This window comes from Mirounga angustirostris, unplaced genomic scaffold (assembly GCF_029215605.1).
Source record: "Mirounga angustirostris isolate CCGP_5_RB_7025 unplaced genomic scaffold, mMirAng1.0.hap1 SCAF_7, whole genome shotgun sequence".
NCBI lineage: Eukaryota > Metazoa > Chordata > Mammalia > Carnivora > Phocidae > Mirounga > Mirounga angustirostris.
The window spans coordinates 101814209-101829546 of NW_026991715.1; the positions used below are offsets into that span (position 1 = coordinate 101814209).

Sequence of the window (15338 nt, forward strand, 5' to 3'; positions counted from 1 at the left end):
TACTTATTATTATGAATGATAGGGCCAGTGCCTAAAATTTGCCAGTTTTGCACTAAGACATAATTATTTATGAAAAGGCCTTGCCCCAGAAATGGAAATTATAATAATTAGATTTAATCTTTCTGTGGCTTATGTATTTTTTTTCCCCAAAGAAACAGATGTCTAGAGGGTGCTAATTACTAGTAGTGGAAAGTTTCCTAGTCAGACAAATCAGAAAGTCAGGAGGCAAAACCCTGGAACTTTTAGCCACCACTTAGCCTTGTGCCTTTAGAAAAGAAGCAATCCCCAGAGGCTTTCTGTTAACTGTAGATTTGTACTACATAACGTCACCAGCTGAGGATCCTTATAACTTTGTCTCTTTAGAAGGCAATGGGTGTTTTTTAAGGTGCTTTTCAAAAAATAATTAAACAGGTATAAAAAACTTGTTTCCAAAAGTTTATTAACTTAGTTAAAACTGGACCATGATTAATGTTATATCAGGAAAAAGAATATGGAAATTATCCCTTTTGTTCAGGACACTGAGCTTCATAGTCAAGCATGGGCTTACCCAAGAGTCTACAGCTAGTGGCAGGTTACAAACTGAAACACAAGTACTCAGTTCCCCAGTCTAGATAAAAAATATGTCTATTCAATTTTCTTAAATTAAGTAGCATAACTACATTCATTAAAATTAATGAAAAATTTAATTAAAAAATCCTATTACTAAGATGAAAAGATACTGCTGGTAGTCTTTGTGGCTGAAGATGCTGTTTCTAGATTTTAGTTTTCAATTAGCAATAATCACGCCTCGGATAAACCTCATTGGCTATGATACTGCCACTGCACAAAGCTTGTTTCTAGATTTTAATATAATAATAAAATTAAATTAGAATAAGGACAATCTTTAGAGACTATCAGTCTAAATTAGTTTGGTCTAGATGCTAGACCCAAGTCCTCATTTTAGATGAGGACACAAAGGTAGAGTGACAAGTTATGTGAGATTTAACACTAGACGGCTTGTTAGTGACAAAGCTGGAACTAGAGCAGAAGTCTCCTGGCTTCTAGTTAAGTATGCTTCCAACTACACCTCAAAGCCATCAGATTGTCCTTAGCTAGCAAAATATTCATGTTGCCTCCTCATCTCCTGCAAATCTTCGCCTCACCTCTTCCATCTCTCCCTACGACGTGGGTTTCTCCCTATCCAGCCTGAGGAAGGATGCCCTTGCAATTTTATAGAAGCATTTTCAAGTATTCACATTGTCCATAAAAAAAGAGATAGGTAGTACATACGTATATGTACTTCATAATTGCACTCCAGTCTTTCATCCTTGCTAGTGTAGCTTAATGGACATGAGTATGGACTCTGAGGTTCAAATCCTGCTGCCCTCATTTGTAATCTGTGTCTCCTTGAGCAAGTAACTCTCTGCTTCAGTGTTCTCATCTGAAAAAAAAAAAAACTGGGATCATTAATAGTAAATACCTCGCAAACAATGAATAATGGAACGCTACATCAAAAACTAATGATGTGGGCTCCTGGGTGGCTCAGATGGTTAAGCGTCTGCCTTCGGCTCAGGTCATGATCCCGGGGTCCTGGGATCGAGCCCCGCATCGGGCTCCCTGCTCCACTGGAAGCCTGCTTCTCCCTCTCCCTCTGCCTCTCCCCTGCTCATGCTCTCTTTCTCTCTCTCTCTATATATATCTCTGTCTCAAATGAATAAATAAATTAAAAAAAACTAATGATGTAATGTATGGTGATTAACATAACATAATAAAAAAAAACAAACAAAAAAATAGTAAATACCTCATAGATTTTTGTGAACATCAGATAAACTGATACTCATAAAGCACTTAGGATGGTGCCTGGTACCTACTATGTATGCACTTAGGAAATGGTGGCTGTTATTTTTTATAGTATTAGACAGAAACAAGTCAATGTATAAAATACTGTGGATTATAAATGTTGAAAGCTTCCAAGTGCCATACATAAATAAGCCCTTATATTAATCAGTGTTCTCACAACAACCCCAAATTGGACATGAGCCCAATTTTATGGACAATAGCACCGAGACCCAGAATGATTGCATCACTTGCTCAAAGCCACACAGCTATTCACTAATGACAGCTCCCATAACTCACATTGTTGGTACAGTCATATCTCATGGTTTTGCATATCGATCCAGATTCCAGAAGCCAGTGATTACCCTCTAAATTTTCTAATTGCACACCTCTGAGGGTTTTTTTCTTTAAAAAACTGAAAATCATAATTGATAATAGTGCTGAGTTGTTTTTGTAAGGGCCTTCAGGAACGTTAAGACTATGCTGCTGCATGATGCAGGGTATTATAATGCTCTGGTGGATTCTAAAATTCAGAAGCGAGCAGTTTATTTAGCACTGGAACACCCCTGGCCTAAGGGATGGAGGGAAATGGTATGAATTAAAGGTCAACCACCTCTACTTCCTGACTCAGGGATCCCTTTAAGGCCTGAACTGACAGGGCTGATCTCTAATAACGATCACCCACCGAATGACACCATCTGGCATTTGTCAGACGAGAGGGGACAGAGCAACAGCTGTGCCATCTGCGTATGTTGCCAGTGACTTGAAAATGAATGGGCAGGCAGAGTCTGTGCTTCCAGCTGAGTGAATCTGCTGTCATTCCCCAGCTCTGTCTTTTTAAAGATTTTCTGTACAGATATTCCTTCAAAGATTCCTGGCATCCTCATCTATAGTTTTGTGGTGTAAATTACACTGATACCTTTAACTTCAGATGTTTTGAAATTGAACCCATGGTTTCTTCATCTTACTCACTTCACACACCAAAAACCAGGACTTCTTCCGCTGTTTCTAGTTCAACAAATGACATTCTAACCTATCAAGTTGGGCAAAACAGAAATGTGTCTTATCATCTCTCTCTCTCTCTTCTTCCACCCCTTATCACTCCTCAGACTATCAGATCCTTTGTTTTGTGCTCTCGTAATACTGTGTGATTTTTCATTCATAGAACTTACCAAACTTTGTGATCATAGATTTATCTTTGTGACTATTTCATGAATATTATATATGCATATTTTCATATACATGTATATACATACCACTTCATGGGCCTATAAGCTTCATGAGAGCAGGGATCATGTCTCTGTTTCCTTATCAGTGCTTACATACCTGTTTTTGCTATAACTTCCATGTTTATCACATAGTAAGGGCTCGGAAATTGTTGAATGAACCTTTGTGCTCCTTGCTACATTATTTACAGTGGCATATCTTTAGAAAAGGAATTGCTAATAGTGAGAACTATCAAACAAGAATGGACTGATGCCGGAAATTATAAGATCTCCACATTTGTTTTCGCTAGCATCTGGATGGACTTCTGTCATCTGGAATGTAGGGAATTTGGAATAGTTTGGAATTCTACTCCCAATACCATGGCTTATTATTCTTTTGTGGTCACTAAGGCATTATAAATCGTTAAAATGAGGGTTTTTCGCCAGAGTGATAGGAGACTTGAATTTCAGTTCAGATCTCAGTGACCTTGAACTACTCACTTTTATTATTAGCAATCCTGTTTCCTCATCTTTAAAATGAGGTGCATTAATAAGGATGGTTTAGGTTATCCAGAAGTAACAAGTAACCCTCTTTACTCCACAGTTTAATCCAAAAGAATTAACTTTAATTAACTTAATTAAATTATTTTGCCTGTCCCATATGGGTGGGCATAGGGCTTTGATCCACACAGTCACTTAGGGACCAGCTGACAGAGGTTTTCCTCTGTTGGAGTTGAACCACTGTGAACATGAGTCTTCCTGATTTGCCATGTTGTCTCATCATTAGAAGAGAGATTGGAGAACTGTGTATAAGCGTTTTATTGCCTCATTTTTTTTTTATTATTATGTTATGTTAATCACCATACATTACCTCATTAGTTTTTAGTGTAGTGTTCCATGATTCATTGTTTGCGTATAACACCCAGTGCTCCATGCAGAACGTGCCCTCTTTAATACCCATCACCAGGCTAACCCAACCCCCTCGCCCCCTTCCCCTCTAGAAGCCTCAGTTTGTTTTTCAGAGTCCATAGTCCCTAATGGTTCATCTCCCCCTCTGATTCCCCCCCTTCATTCTTCCCCTCCTGCTATCTTCTTTTTTTTTTTTTTTTAACATATAATGTATTATTTGTTTCAGAGGTACAGGTCTGTGATTCAACAGTCTTACACAATTCACAATGCTCACCATAGCACATACCCATCCCAATATCTATCACCCAGCCACCCCATCCCTCCCACCTCCCACCACTCCAGCAACCCTCAGTTTGTTTCCTGAGATTGAGAATTCCTCATATCAGTGAGGTCATATGATACATGTCTTTCTCTGATTGACTTATTTTGCTCAGCATAATACCCTCCAGTTCCATCCACGTCATTGCAAATGGCAAGATTTCATTCCTTTTGATGGCTGCATAATATTCCATTGTATATATATACCACATCTTCTTTATCCATTCATCTGTTGAGGGACATCTTGGTTCTTTCCACAGTTTGGCTATTGTGGACATTGCTGCTATAAACATCGAGGTGCATGTACCCCTTCGGATCCCTACATTTGTATCTTTGGGCAAATACCCAGTAGTGCAATTGCTGGGTTGTACAGTAGCTCTATTTTCAACTTTATGAGGAACCTCCATACTGTTTTCCAGAGTGACTTCACCAGCTTACATTCCCACCAACAGTGTAGGAGGGTTCCCCTTTCTCCACATCCTCGCCAACATCTGTCATTTTCTGACTTGTTAATTTTAGCCTCTCTGACTGGTGTGAGGTGGTATCTCATTGAGGTTTTGATTTGGATTTCCCTGATGCCAAGCAATGTTGAGCACTTTTTCATGTGTCTGTTGGTCATTTGGATGTCTTCTTTGGAAAAATGTCTGTTCATGTCTTCTGCCCATTTCTTGATTGGATCATTTGTTCTTTGGGTGTTGAGTTTGATAAGTTCTTTATAGATTTTGGATACTAGCCCTTTATCTGATATGTCATTTGCAAATATCTTCTCCCATTCTGTCAGTTGTCTTTTGGTTTTGTTGATTGTTTCTTTTGCTGTGCAAAAGCTTCTTATATTTATGCAGTAATCAAAAATCTCCCAACAAACAAGAGCCCAGGACCAGATGGCTTCCCAGGGGAATTCTACCAAACATTTAAAGAAGAATTAATACCTATTCTTCTGAAACTGTTCCAAAAAATAGAAAGGGAAGGAAAACTTCCAAACTCGTTTTATGAGGCCGGCATTACCTTGATCCCCAAACCAGACAAAGACCCCATCAAAAAGGAGAATTATAGACCAATATCCTTGATGAACATGGATGCAAAAATTCTCACCAAAATACTAGCCAATAAGATCCAATAGTACATTAAAAGGATTATTCACCATGACCAAGTGGGATTTATCCCTGGGCTGCAAGGTTGGTTCAACATCCACAAATCAATCAATGTGATACAATACATTAATAAAAGAACAAGAACCATATGATCCTCTCAGTAGATGCAGAAAAAGCATTTGACAAAGTATAGCATCCTTTCTTGATCAAAACTCTTCAGAGTATAGGGGTAGAGGGTACATACCTCAATATCATAAAAGCCATCTATGAAAAACCCACAGCAAATATCATTCTCAATGGGGAAAAACTGAGAGCTTTCCCCCTAAGGTCAGGAACACGGAAGGGATGTCTACTATCACCACTGCTATTCAACATAGTATTAGAAGTCCTAGCCATAGCAATCGGACAACAAAAATAAAAGGCATCCAAATCAGCAAAGAAGAAGTCAAACTCTCAGTCTTTGCAGATGATATGATACTTTATGTGGAAAACCCAAAAGACTCCACCCCAAAACTGCTAGAACTCATACAGGAATTCAGTAAAGTGGCAGGATATAAAATCAGTGCACAGAAATCAGTGGCATTTCTATACACCAACAACAAGACAGAAGAAAGAGAAATCAAGGAGTCAATCCCATTTACAATTGCACCCAAAACCATAAGATACCTAGGAATAAATCTAACCAAAGAGGCAAAGAATCTGTACTCAGAAAACTATAAAGTACTCATGAAAGAAATTGAGAAAGACACAAAGAAATGGAAAAACGTTCCATGCTCATGGATTGGAAGAACAAATATTGTGAAGATGTCAATGCTACCTAGAGCAATCTACACATTTAATGCAATCCCTATCAAAATACCACCCACTTTTTTCAACGAAATGGAACAAATAATCCTAAAATTTGTATGGAACCAGAAAATACCCTGAATAGCCAGAGGAATGTTGAAAAAGCAAAGCAAAGCTGGTGGCATCACAATTCCGGACTTCAAGCTCTATTACAAAGCTGTCATCATCAAGACAGTATGGTACTGGCACAAAAACAGACACATAGATCAATGGAACAGAATAGAGAACCCAGTAATGGACCCTCAACTCTATGGTCAACTAATCTTCGACAAAGCAGGAAAGAATGTCCTATGGAAAAAAGACAGTCTCTTCAACAAATGGTGTTGGGAAATTGGACAGCCACATGCAGAAGAACGAAACTGGACCATTTCCTTACACCACACACAAAAATAGACTCAAACTGGTTGAAAGACCTAAATGTGAGACAGGAGTCCATCAAAATCCTAGAGAACACAGGCAGCAACCTCTTCGACCTCAGCCACAGCAACTTCTTCCTAGAAAAATCTCCAAAGGCAAGGAAAGCAAGGGCAAAAATGAACTATTGGGACTTATTGCCTCATTCTAGAAATAATATCACTTCTCACATTTCATTGGCAAGAAACAGACAACTAGGAGGGCTGAGAAATACAAAGGAGCAAATGGTATTTGGTGAACGACAGTATCTTGCACATAAGGGCATGGTGATTATTTGTTTTCCTGACGAGTATAAACCTTTCTTAAAATGAAATATATAAATATATAAAACAAATAAGAGTGAAACTGTACCTAATAGAAGCACAGCTGAAGAGGCTAGGACCTCTGCCTGTTTGTTCTATACTTCATAGCAATCATACCATGTAATTACACCCAAGGCACCTCCATGAACTATTTGGGGCTTGCTGTGCACAGTGTGAAAACTTCCTGGCTGGGTGATCTCTAATGTTGATAGAAACAACTTTTAAAATTCTATTTGTAAATGATGAGTTCTTTTTCAAATTTATTATGCAACTGTAATACAAGTTAAAAGTCAATTGCCAATTCTTAAGGATTTTTAGCAACTTATTTTAATTGAAACATGATATACTAGTAAAAAAGAAAAAGAATCCACTCATAATCCCTAACAGAATTATTTTTTTAGTTGCCTTTAGGGCTAGTCCATATGTATATTTTACCTAGTCGCATTTATATGCAATTTTGTATCTTTTTAAAGATCCATTTGTTTATTTTAGAGAGAGAGAGAGCAGGAGCAGGAGGGGCAGAGGGAAAGGGAGAGAGAGAATCTTCAAGCAGACTCCATGCTGAGCATGGAACCCTATGTGGGGCTTGATCTCATGACCTTGAGATCACGACCTGAGCCGAAACTGAGTCCCACACTTAACTGACTGCGCTACCCAGGTGCCCCTTATATTTTTATCATATATATTTTTTTCAATCCTATTGGTCTTTGTAATGATTATTTTTATAATGGAATATTTTTAACCAGTGCAACCCTAAATGCAATAATGTAAGTCTTTATGTCAGTATCTGGAAATATATTAATTTTCAAAAAATGGCAATAATAATTTCAGATTGAATTTTTTTTTTTAAGATTTTTATTTATTTGAGAGAGACACAGAGGAAACACAAGCATGGGGAGCGGGAGAGGGAGAAGCAGGCTCCCCACTGAGCAGAGAGCCCGACACGGGGCTCGATTTCAGGATCCCGAGATCATGACCTGAGCCAAAGGCAGACGCTTAACGACGGAGCCACCCAGGCGCCCCTCAGATTGAATTTTTAAGAGAAATTTTGAAACTAGAAAAGAAACTGATAAATTAGGAGTGATTCACTGAAGGTAAAGTAGTAAGCTGAGCAGTAAACTCTATATGAAGCAAACGTATTATCTGAGTTAAAACCAGAGTTATGTTAATACATTGGTGAGAATGTACTATGCTTTGTGCATTGTCTAAGCACTTCCCATGAGTTGTCTCACAACAACCACCTGTGAGAAATAGGTAAAATTATTTTATAAATCATTTTACAGAGGAGAAAACTGAAGCTCAGTTTGCTTAGCAATTTGTCCAGAGTTAGAAGACTAGACTGTACATCTTCTGGATTCAAATCCAGTTATCTCCAAAGCCTAGGCACTTGCCTCCCATTACATGAAAACATGTTCAGAGGCAACCATCTGTGGTGAGGTGAGGAGGTGGAACAAGTCTCTTGTGAACCTTCCCCAGTCCTACTGTTTTTTTTCCTTTTTACATTATCAGCATTTAAAAATTACATTGAAATTCAGTTTGAAGCCATAGATTACAAATGAAATGTTAAAAAAGACTTTTAATGCCAGTATATTTTAATATTGTTCCATGGTTCATTTTACTACAGAATTAATGAGAGTACACAAATGAGAGACTTTTCTGTGAGTAATATTAATTCTGTCTCTTGACCCAGTAAAAAAAAAAAAAAAAATCTAATAGATTATATAAATCAAACCCAGCAAGAAAACAACCTATTTAAACTGCCTTTAAGCCAGTATACACAATAGTAATGACTCTAATCGTGTTGCAAAAGAGAGGAAGCTTATAAACAAATATTGATTATTAATTCAAATTTTAACCAAGTCCATGCTAAAGGACCTTGACCTATAGGTAGTACTAACAAATGCATGTAGAAGCAGACTTTAAAGCCAAATATCCATTTTCTTTTTAATGTATATTTATCTTCATTTTAAAAGGTATGGTGCAATATTAGTCTTGTTGATAACATTTCTCTTACAAAGTAGGGAACATAGCTTTCATCCTTTAGTCAAAATGGGGACCACAGATAGGTTTCACCTGGCCCAAGTAGTGTTAATTGTTTGTCAACATTTTAAATTTGGGATTGTGGTAGGCAGAATAATGGCTCCCCAAAGATGTCCATGCCTAGTACTTAGGATTCTGAGAATATATTTCATTACACAGCCCAAGGGGCTTTGCAGATATTATTAAGGTTATGGACCAAAACTTTATTTATTTTTAAAAGATTTGTATTTATTTATTTATTTGACAGAGAGAGACAGCGAGAGAGGGAACACAAGCAGGGGGAGTGGGAGAGGGAGCAGCAGGCTTCCTGCCAAGCAGGGAGCCTGATGCGGGGCTCGATCCCAGAACCCTGGGATCAGGACCTGAGCGGAAGGCAGACACTTAACGACTGAGCCACCTAGGCACCCTGGACCAAACCTTCAAAGGAAGAGATTATCCTGGATTATCTAGGTGGGCCCAATCTAATTACATGAACCCTTAAAGACAAAGAACTTTGTCCAGCTGGAAGGCAGAGAGATGTGGCCGCTGGTAACATCTGAGATAGTCAAAGCTTTAGAGAGACTCTGCTCACTTGCAGGAAGGAAGTCACATGGAACGTGTGAGAAGGAATGTGGGCAGCTTCTAGTAGCAAAGGCCATCCACAGCAAGGAAACAGGCACTTCAGCTTTACAACCAGAAGGAATTAAATTTGCCAAACTTGGATGAGCTTGGAAGCCAATATATCCTCAGAACCTCTAGAAAGAAATGTAACTTAGCTGATACCTTGATTTCAACCTTGGGAGACTCTAAACAGAAGACCAAGTTGAGTCACACTCTAGCTGAATCTCTGGCCTATAGAAAATAGGAGATAATAAAGGAGTGTTGTTTTAAGGCCCTAAGTTTGTGGTAATTTTTTATGGTAGCAAACGGAAATTAATACTGAGATCTCTTATATAGACAAATTCATGTTTCTGAGCACATTTTTTGTTTTGCCATACTGGTTTGGAGTTGAGTAGCAGAGGACCCTTTGGGAGGAAGCCTATACTCATATTTATACAAGTTACCACCTGGCCCACTTTACTCATTGGCATAATCTACCTGACCTATTGGCACTTGTGTTTTTAACCACTGATCTGCAAGTTAAAGGGGACAGACCCAGATAGGAACACTCATGGTCAGCTTGGGGATTTTTCTGTTCCTCTTCCAATGACATTGACTTCAACATTCCTAATTTTTGCCTCAAATGCCGTTTCACATTAGATCCCATTCTGTCCTTCACTTCCCTCTCTCTCTTTCTTTCTTTATTTTTAATAAAGCTTAGTGGACCCAACAAAGTTGGTTGCTGTAGAAACATAACCCTTCCTTTTCATAAATGTTTTTCAGAAATAAATGTCATCATGCAGTTCTTTTATCAAGTTTCTTTTATTGCCTCAGTTGCCATGGAGTTTCCCTCCTCCATTTATTGAACCATGTTGGACAAATGTTTTTGCTACAGAATCCAAGTGAAGGCAGTGCTCCAATATTTTATATTTAATTATAGTTGCTGCATATAAGGACAGGGCACTAGATTTTGTAGGAAGAGTAAATAAATACATCTTGTTCTTGGTGTGGAATTATTTTGCAGTAGAAAAAAAACAGTCTAAATGATGAAACAAACATCTGCCTGGACAAGAGAGGAATCCCCCAACCCTAAATATTTGGATGCTTCTTGTGCTAGTGATTGGAAATATCAATAAAGCTTAATCATCACTTCCATGTTTTCATGTATCATGTGTATCTCTTTATTTCTTAAAAACATTTATTTATTTAAGAGTGAGAAAGAGAACATGCACACGAGTGGGGGGAGGGACAGAGTCAAGCAGATTCCCTTCTGAGTGTGGAGCCCAGTGAGAGGCTCGATCCTAGGACCCTGAGATCATGATGTGAGCCTAAATCGAAAGTCAGATGCTCAACTAACTGAGCCACCCAGGCATCCATGTATCTCTCTTTTTTTTTTTTTTTATCACTTCTCATAGCTGAATTTAACATTTGTTTATTCAGTTAGTCCCTCCTACTACATAGTTAAGCTTTCTGATGGCAAATTCTCTATCTCTTGATCCTCATTTTATCCTAAGCATACAGCACAGTGCCTGTATTATTGTAAGATTTCAGTATTCTTTGTTGAATGAAAGTTGTGTTATCATTTGTGTCAATGCAACTGTGTGTACTGGGTGCCTGGCTGGCTCAGTTGGTTAAATGTTTGCCTTCTGTTCAGGTCATACTCTTGGAGTCCCAGGATCAAGCCCCACATGGGGCTCCCTGCTCAGCAGGGAGTCTGCTTCTCCCTTTGCCCCTCACCCTGTTTGTGCATTCTCTCTCTTTCTCAAATAAATAAAATCATTAAAAAAAGAAACTGTACAATATCTAATTCTGAATCATAGTGTGACAGAGCATTTGAGACAAAACATTTAAGTCTAAACATGATTCAGGGAAACCATTTGTTTAAGAAGTTGAAAGAATTCAACTTCCCAGATATATCCACATTAGGGTAATGCCCAGAGAACTGGGTCTGTTCCACATCCTGTTAAATAGCAGCCTGATAATGTCATGTATAAGGAAAGAATATGTCATACTGTCAAATATGTCAAATATAATGTAATATTCCAGGAAAGTAAAGGAATAAAAGTAATTTATCATGGACTATAAGTTGTCTTGTCATGTGTGCCAAGCAATACTCCTCACATATTTGAGTAACCATTTTTTTTAAAGTAGGCTCCACACCCAGCGTGGAGCCCATTACAGGGCTTGAACTCATGACCCTGAGATCAAGACCTGAGCTTAAATCAAGAGTCAGATGCTTAACTGACTGAGCCACCCAGGCACCCTTTTAAGTAGTGATTTTGACTGGTGACTTGGACTGATTAGAAGCTCTTTCTAGCTGTTGATTGCAAAAACTTTGAATCTTCTTCCAGCCCCAGTGTGCCTCTACCATCTTAATTTTCATGTCTTGAATCTTTGTTAATCTTACATCTTGTCTACCACTCTGTTTCACTGGTTGCAATTTTGTTTCTGATCTTCCACACTGAAAGTTGCTCATGACAGCATGTGTCATTTCATTTCATTACAGAGTAGAGACATACCTGTAGCTTATAACAGATGCTCTTCCTCTAAGGAGAGTTCTCAAAGTTAATCCTGGAAGAAGAAGTCAATTTCTAGGACTTGGAGAACTACTAACGTCTCTGTTGCAGTCAGAAAAGCACAAGTGGAAAAATTTCACACAAGAGCTTTTGTCTTAAAAATTATTTTTCAAAAATTGATACATTTATTTTCTATCTGAAAATACATATTTATTATAAAATTTAAATAATGGAGATTAGGGAAAATGAAAATTGCTCCTTTTCCTCTACTGTTTAATTCTATTTCTCAGATAGAACCACTTTGGTACTTGACAAATCTCAAGACTATGTTTCTCATGTGGGCCCTGAATTTAGTCTGACACAGGCTAGAGTCAAGCTCTATCATTGCCTTTCTGAGTGAAGTTAGGAAAGTCACCTAATCTTTCTGAGCTTTGGTTTCTTCATTTATAAAATAGAGTTTCTAGTGGTACCTACTTTATAGGCTTAATATAAGGATTCAATGAGGAAATGCACACTACATGCTTAGCAAAGTGTTTGATATTCAACACTGGTATTATTGGGGCATTGCTATTCATTTTAATTATTTACAATATTTTGCTAAAAATGTACTGATGGCTATCTTTCCAAGTCAATACTAAACATCAAAGTTATCTTTTAAGTGACTCCAGAATATTCCAATAGATGAGTATACCATGATTTCCCCACTGATAAAAGTTTCTCTTAATTGTAATCTATTTTTGTGTTCAAGTCATTTATTTTCTATAAATATAAGATTAAGATAATTTAGAAATCCCATTAGCCCAGCCCTCAGTACTTATTTATTGCCAATCATTGGCTATGATGTTCAGTACCTACCTAACTGAATGTGATCAACTGTCATTCCAGGTTAGATGATACTTTATTGAACACCAGTGCCATTTGAGGGATATAAATGCCTACTGATGAGATCATTTGGGTATTAACAACTATGAAGTCTGAAGGGAAGAGAATTATCACTGGCTGAATTAAACATTTAACCTTTTACATGTTATGTGAAGATACCATTTAGTATTATTGCTTAAGAAAAGAGTAGGCAATTTACATCATCTGCCTTCTCCAAATATTAGAGTCACCATAAAAAATTCATAGTAAATTCACACCCAGTTTCTAGAGTAATCCCTGATATGGGTATCCATCCATGTTTGGTTTATAATTAATGGACATTATTTTGTACATACTTTGAGCCATAAATTTTATTTTTTATAAACATTTAAAAGTAAGAACTATGGGTAGCCATTTCTGGTTGGTTAGATTGAGCCCCAGGTAGTGACATAATAGATTCAAAGACTGGGAATTTTCTGGAATCTGTATAGGATAAAACTTCCCTTCCTTTTTGCCTAAAGTCAGTAAGTAAATAAATTCATAGGCAAGAAACTGTACACATTTGTTTGTACAAATAAATGTTTGGACAAGCAATGATGACAGAAGAGAAAATGGAATTCTGAGTAAAGGAGGCTGTAATTTGTCAAAATAGCAGAATAGTTGCATTTTGTCACCAGTGATAGAATCTTGCCTGCTTACTAGTCTTTTGTTTCTCATCTTGCCTGCCTACTCCGTTCATGAGATTTCTAGGGACCTTAGTTCATTTTTATTATAGAGATTTAAAAAGGAGACTGAAACTTCACTGATGGAGATTAGAGAATGAGAAATTTCATCTTGAGAGTATATTATAGATCTCAGCCTCTAAGTCTACCCTAATTTTAAAGTTTAAGTCAATTTTTAGATAGAGCAGCGGTTTTAAATAGAGAAATAAAAGAGTATTTTAAGGCTTCATACAAAATCCCAATTCTGGATAAAATGCCCATTTAGATGAAAGGAAAATTGTTTTTAAGGGTCAGTGAAATCCCACAAGTTAGACTATTGAGGGAAATGCTACAGATTCACAATAAGTCATTGGCCCAAAGGTCTCTTGCCACTCATACCTGGATTGCTGGTTTGTGGTCAAATGGATTTGGCTTCACTTCCCTTTTATTGGATTACTAAGAAGCCATATGCAACACTTTTACAGAAAATACTTCCTGGTGTCAAAAATATTACTACAGACTTCCTAATATCAAAAAGATTACTACAGAATATAGGTAACAAATTAAAAGAAGTATAGAAGAAGCTCAGCTTTGGGTAACTTAGAGTCTTTAAACTTCTTCATTCTAGCATTTCATTGTCCAGACACTCCAACCCACCTTGTTTTTAGTCTAGGTTTTCCTATATTCTTTCTAATTCTTCATGGCTTTTAGTCTTGGTTCAGGCTGTATTTTCCTACAGACTTAATTTTCTAATGAAAAATCTTGGATTTATCATTTCATTTATTCAATACATAGTACACACCAGGAACTGTTGAATGTCTACTGCATTCCAGATATCAGACAGTCCCCTAGGTGTTTGAGGATAGCACAGATAAAGATCTATATTTTCATGAAGCTTACGTTCTAATAAGGGAAGAGAAATTAATAAATACAATAAAGAAGCAAATACAGTAGTTACAATAAAGAAGTAAATAATGAATACAATAAAGAAATTGGAGGGCGCCTGGGTGGCTCAGTTGGTTAAGCGACTGCCTTCGGCTCAGGTCATGATCCTGGAGTCCTGGGATCGAGTCCTGCGTCGGGCTCCCTGCTCGGCAGGGAGTCTGCTTCTCCCTCTGACCCTCCCCCCTCTCATGTGCTCTCTCTTATTCTCTCTCTTTCAAATAAATAAAATCTTTAAAAAAAAAAAGAAATTGGAAGGTGATAAGAATCATGGAGATGAAAGAAAAAAGTAGAGCAAAGAATGGGGAATGAGCATGTAGACGACAGGTTGTAACTTCAAATGTGGTGGTTAGGATGGTCCTCATTGAGAAGGTGACATAAGAATATGTAAAGATGTGAAGGAGGTGAGGGATTAGTTTTGTGAATAGTTTTTTAAACAGAGTTTTATTAAACATAGTAAAAAAAAACCACAATATAATTAATTTAAACAGTTATTAGGCAGAAAATTCCTTAAATGATAATGAAAGACAACTCTTTTGTGAGGCCAAAGGCTCCCTCCACTAGGTATTGGTCTTGAACAAAGCCCTCCAAGCCCCATGGTTCTCGTGCTTTCAGTGGCCACTCACTAAAAGCTTGGCGACCTACCCACTGCTAGTCTGTGACAAAAGTGCTCCCTTGGATAGAGATCTCATTCTGAAGAGGCCAGGAATGCTAGGTGGGGAGGAATTTTCATTCTAAGGCCTAGGTCATCTTTGGACCAGCTCTAGATCTATGGTACAGAGAAGAACAAGAGCAGAGG

The 15338-nt window shown here is 37.6% G+C and overlaps 1 pseudogene; it reads right to left on the reverse strand.

Moving 5' to 3' along the window:
• Positions 1-659: 659 nt before the first annotated feature.
• LOC123836117 (U4 spliceosomal RNA) lies at positions 660-831 on the reverse strand (annotated as a pseudogene).
• Between the last annotated feature and the right edge of the window lie 14507 nt (positions 832-15338).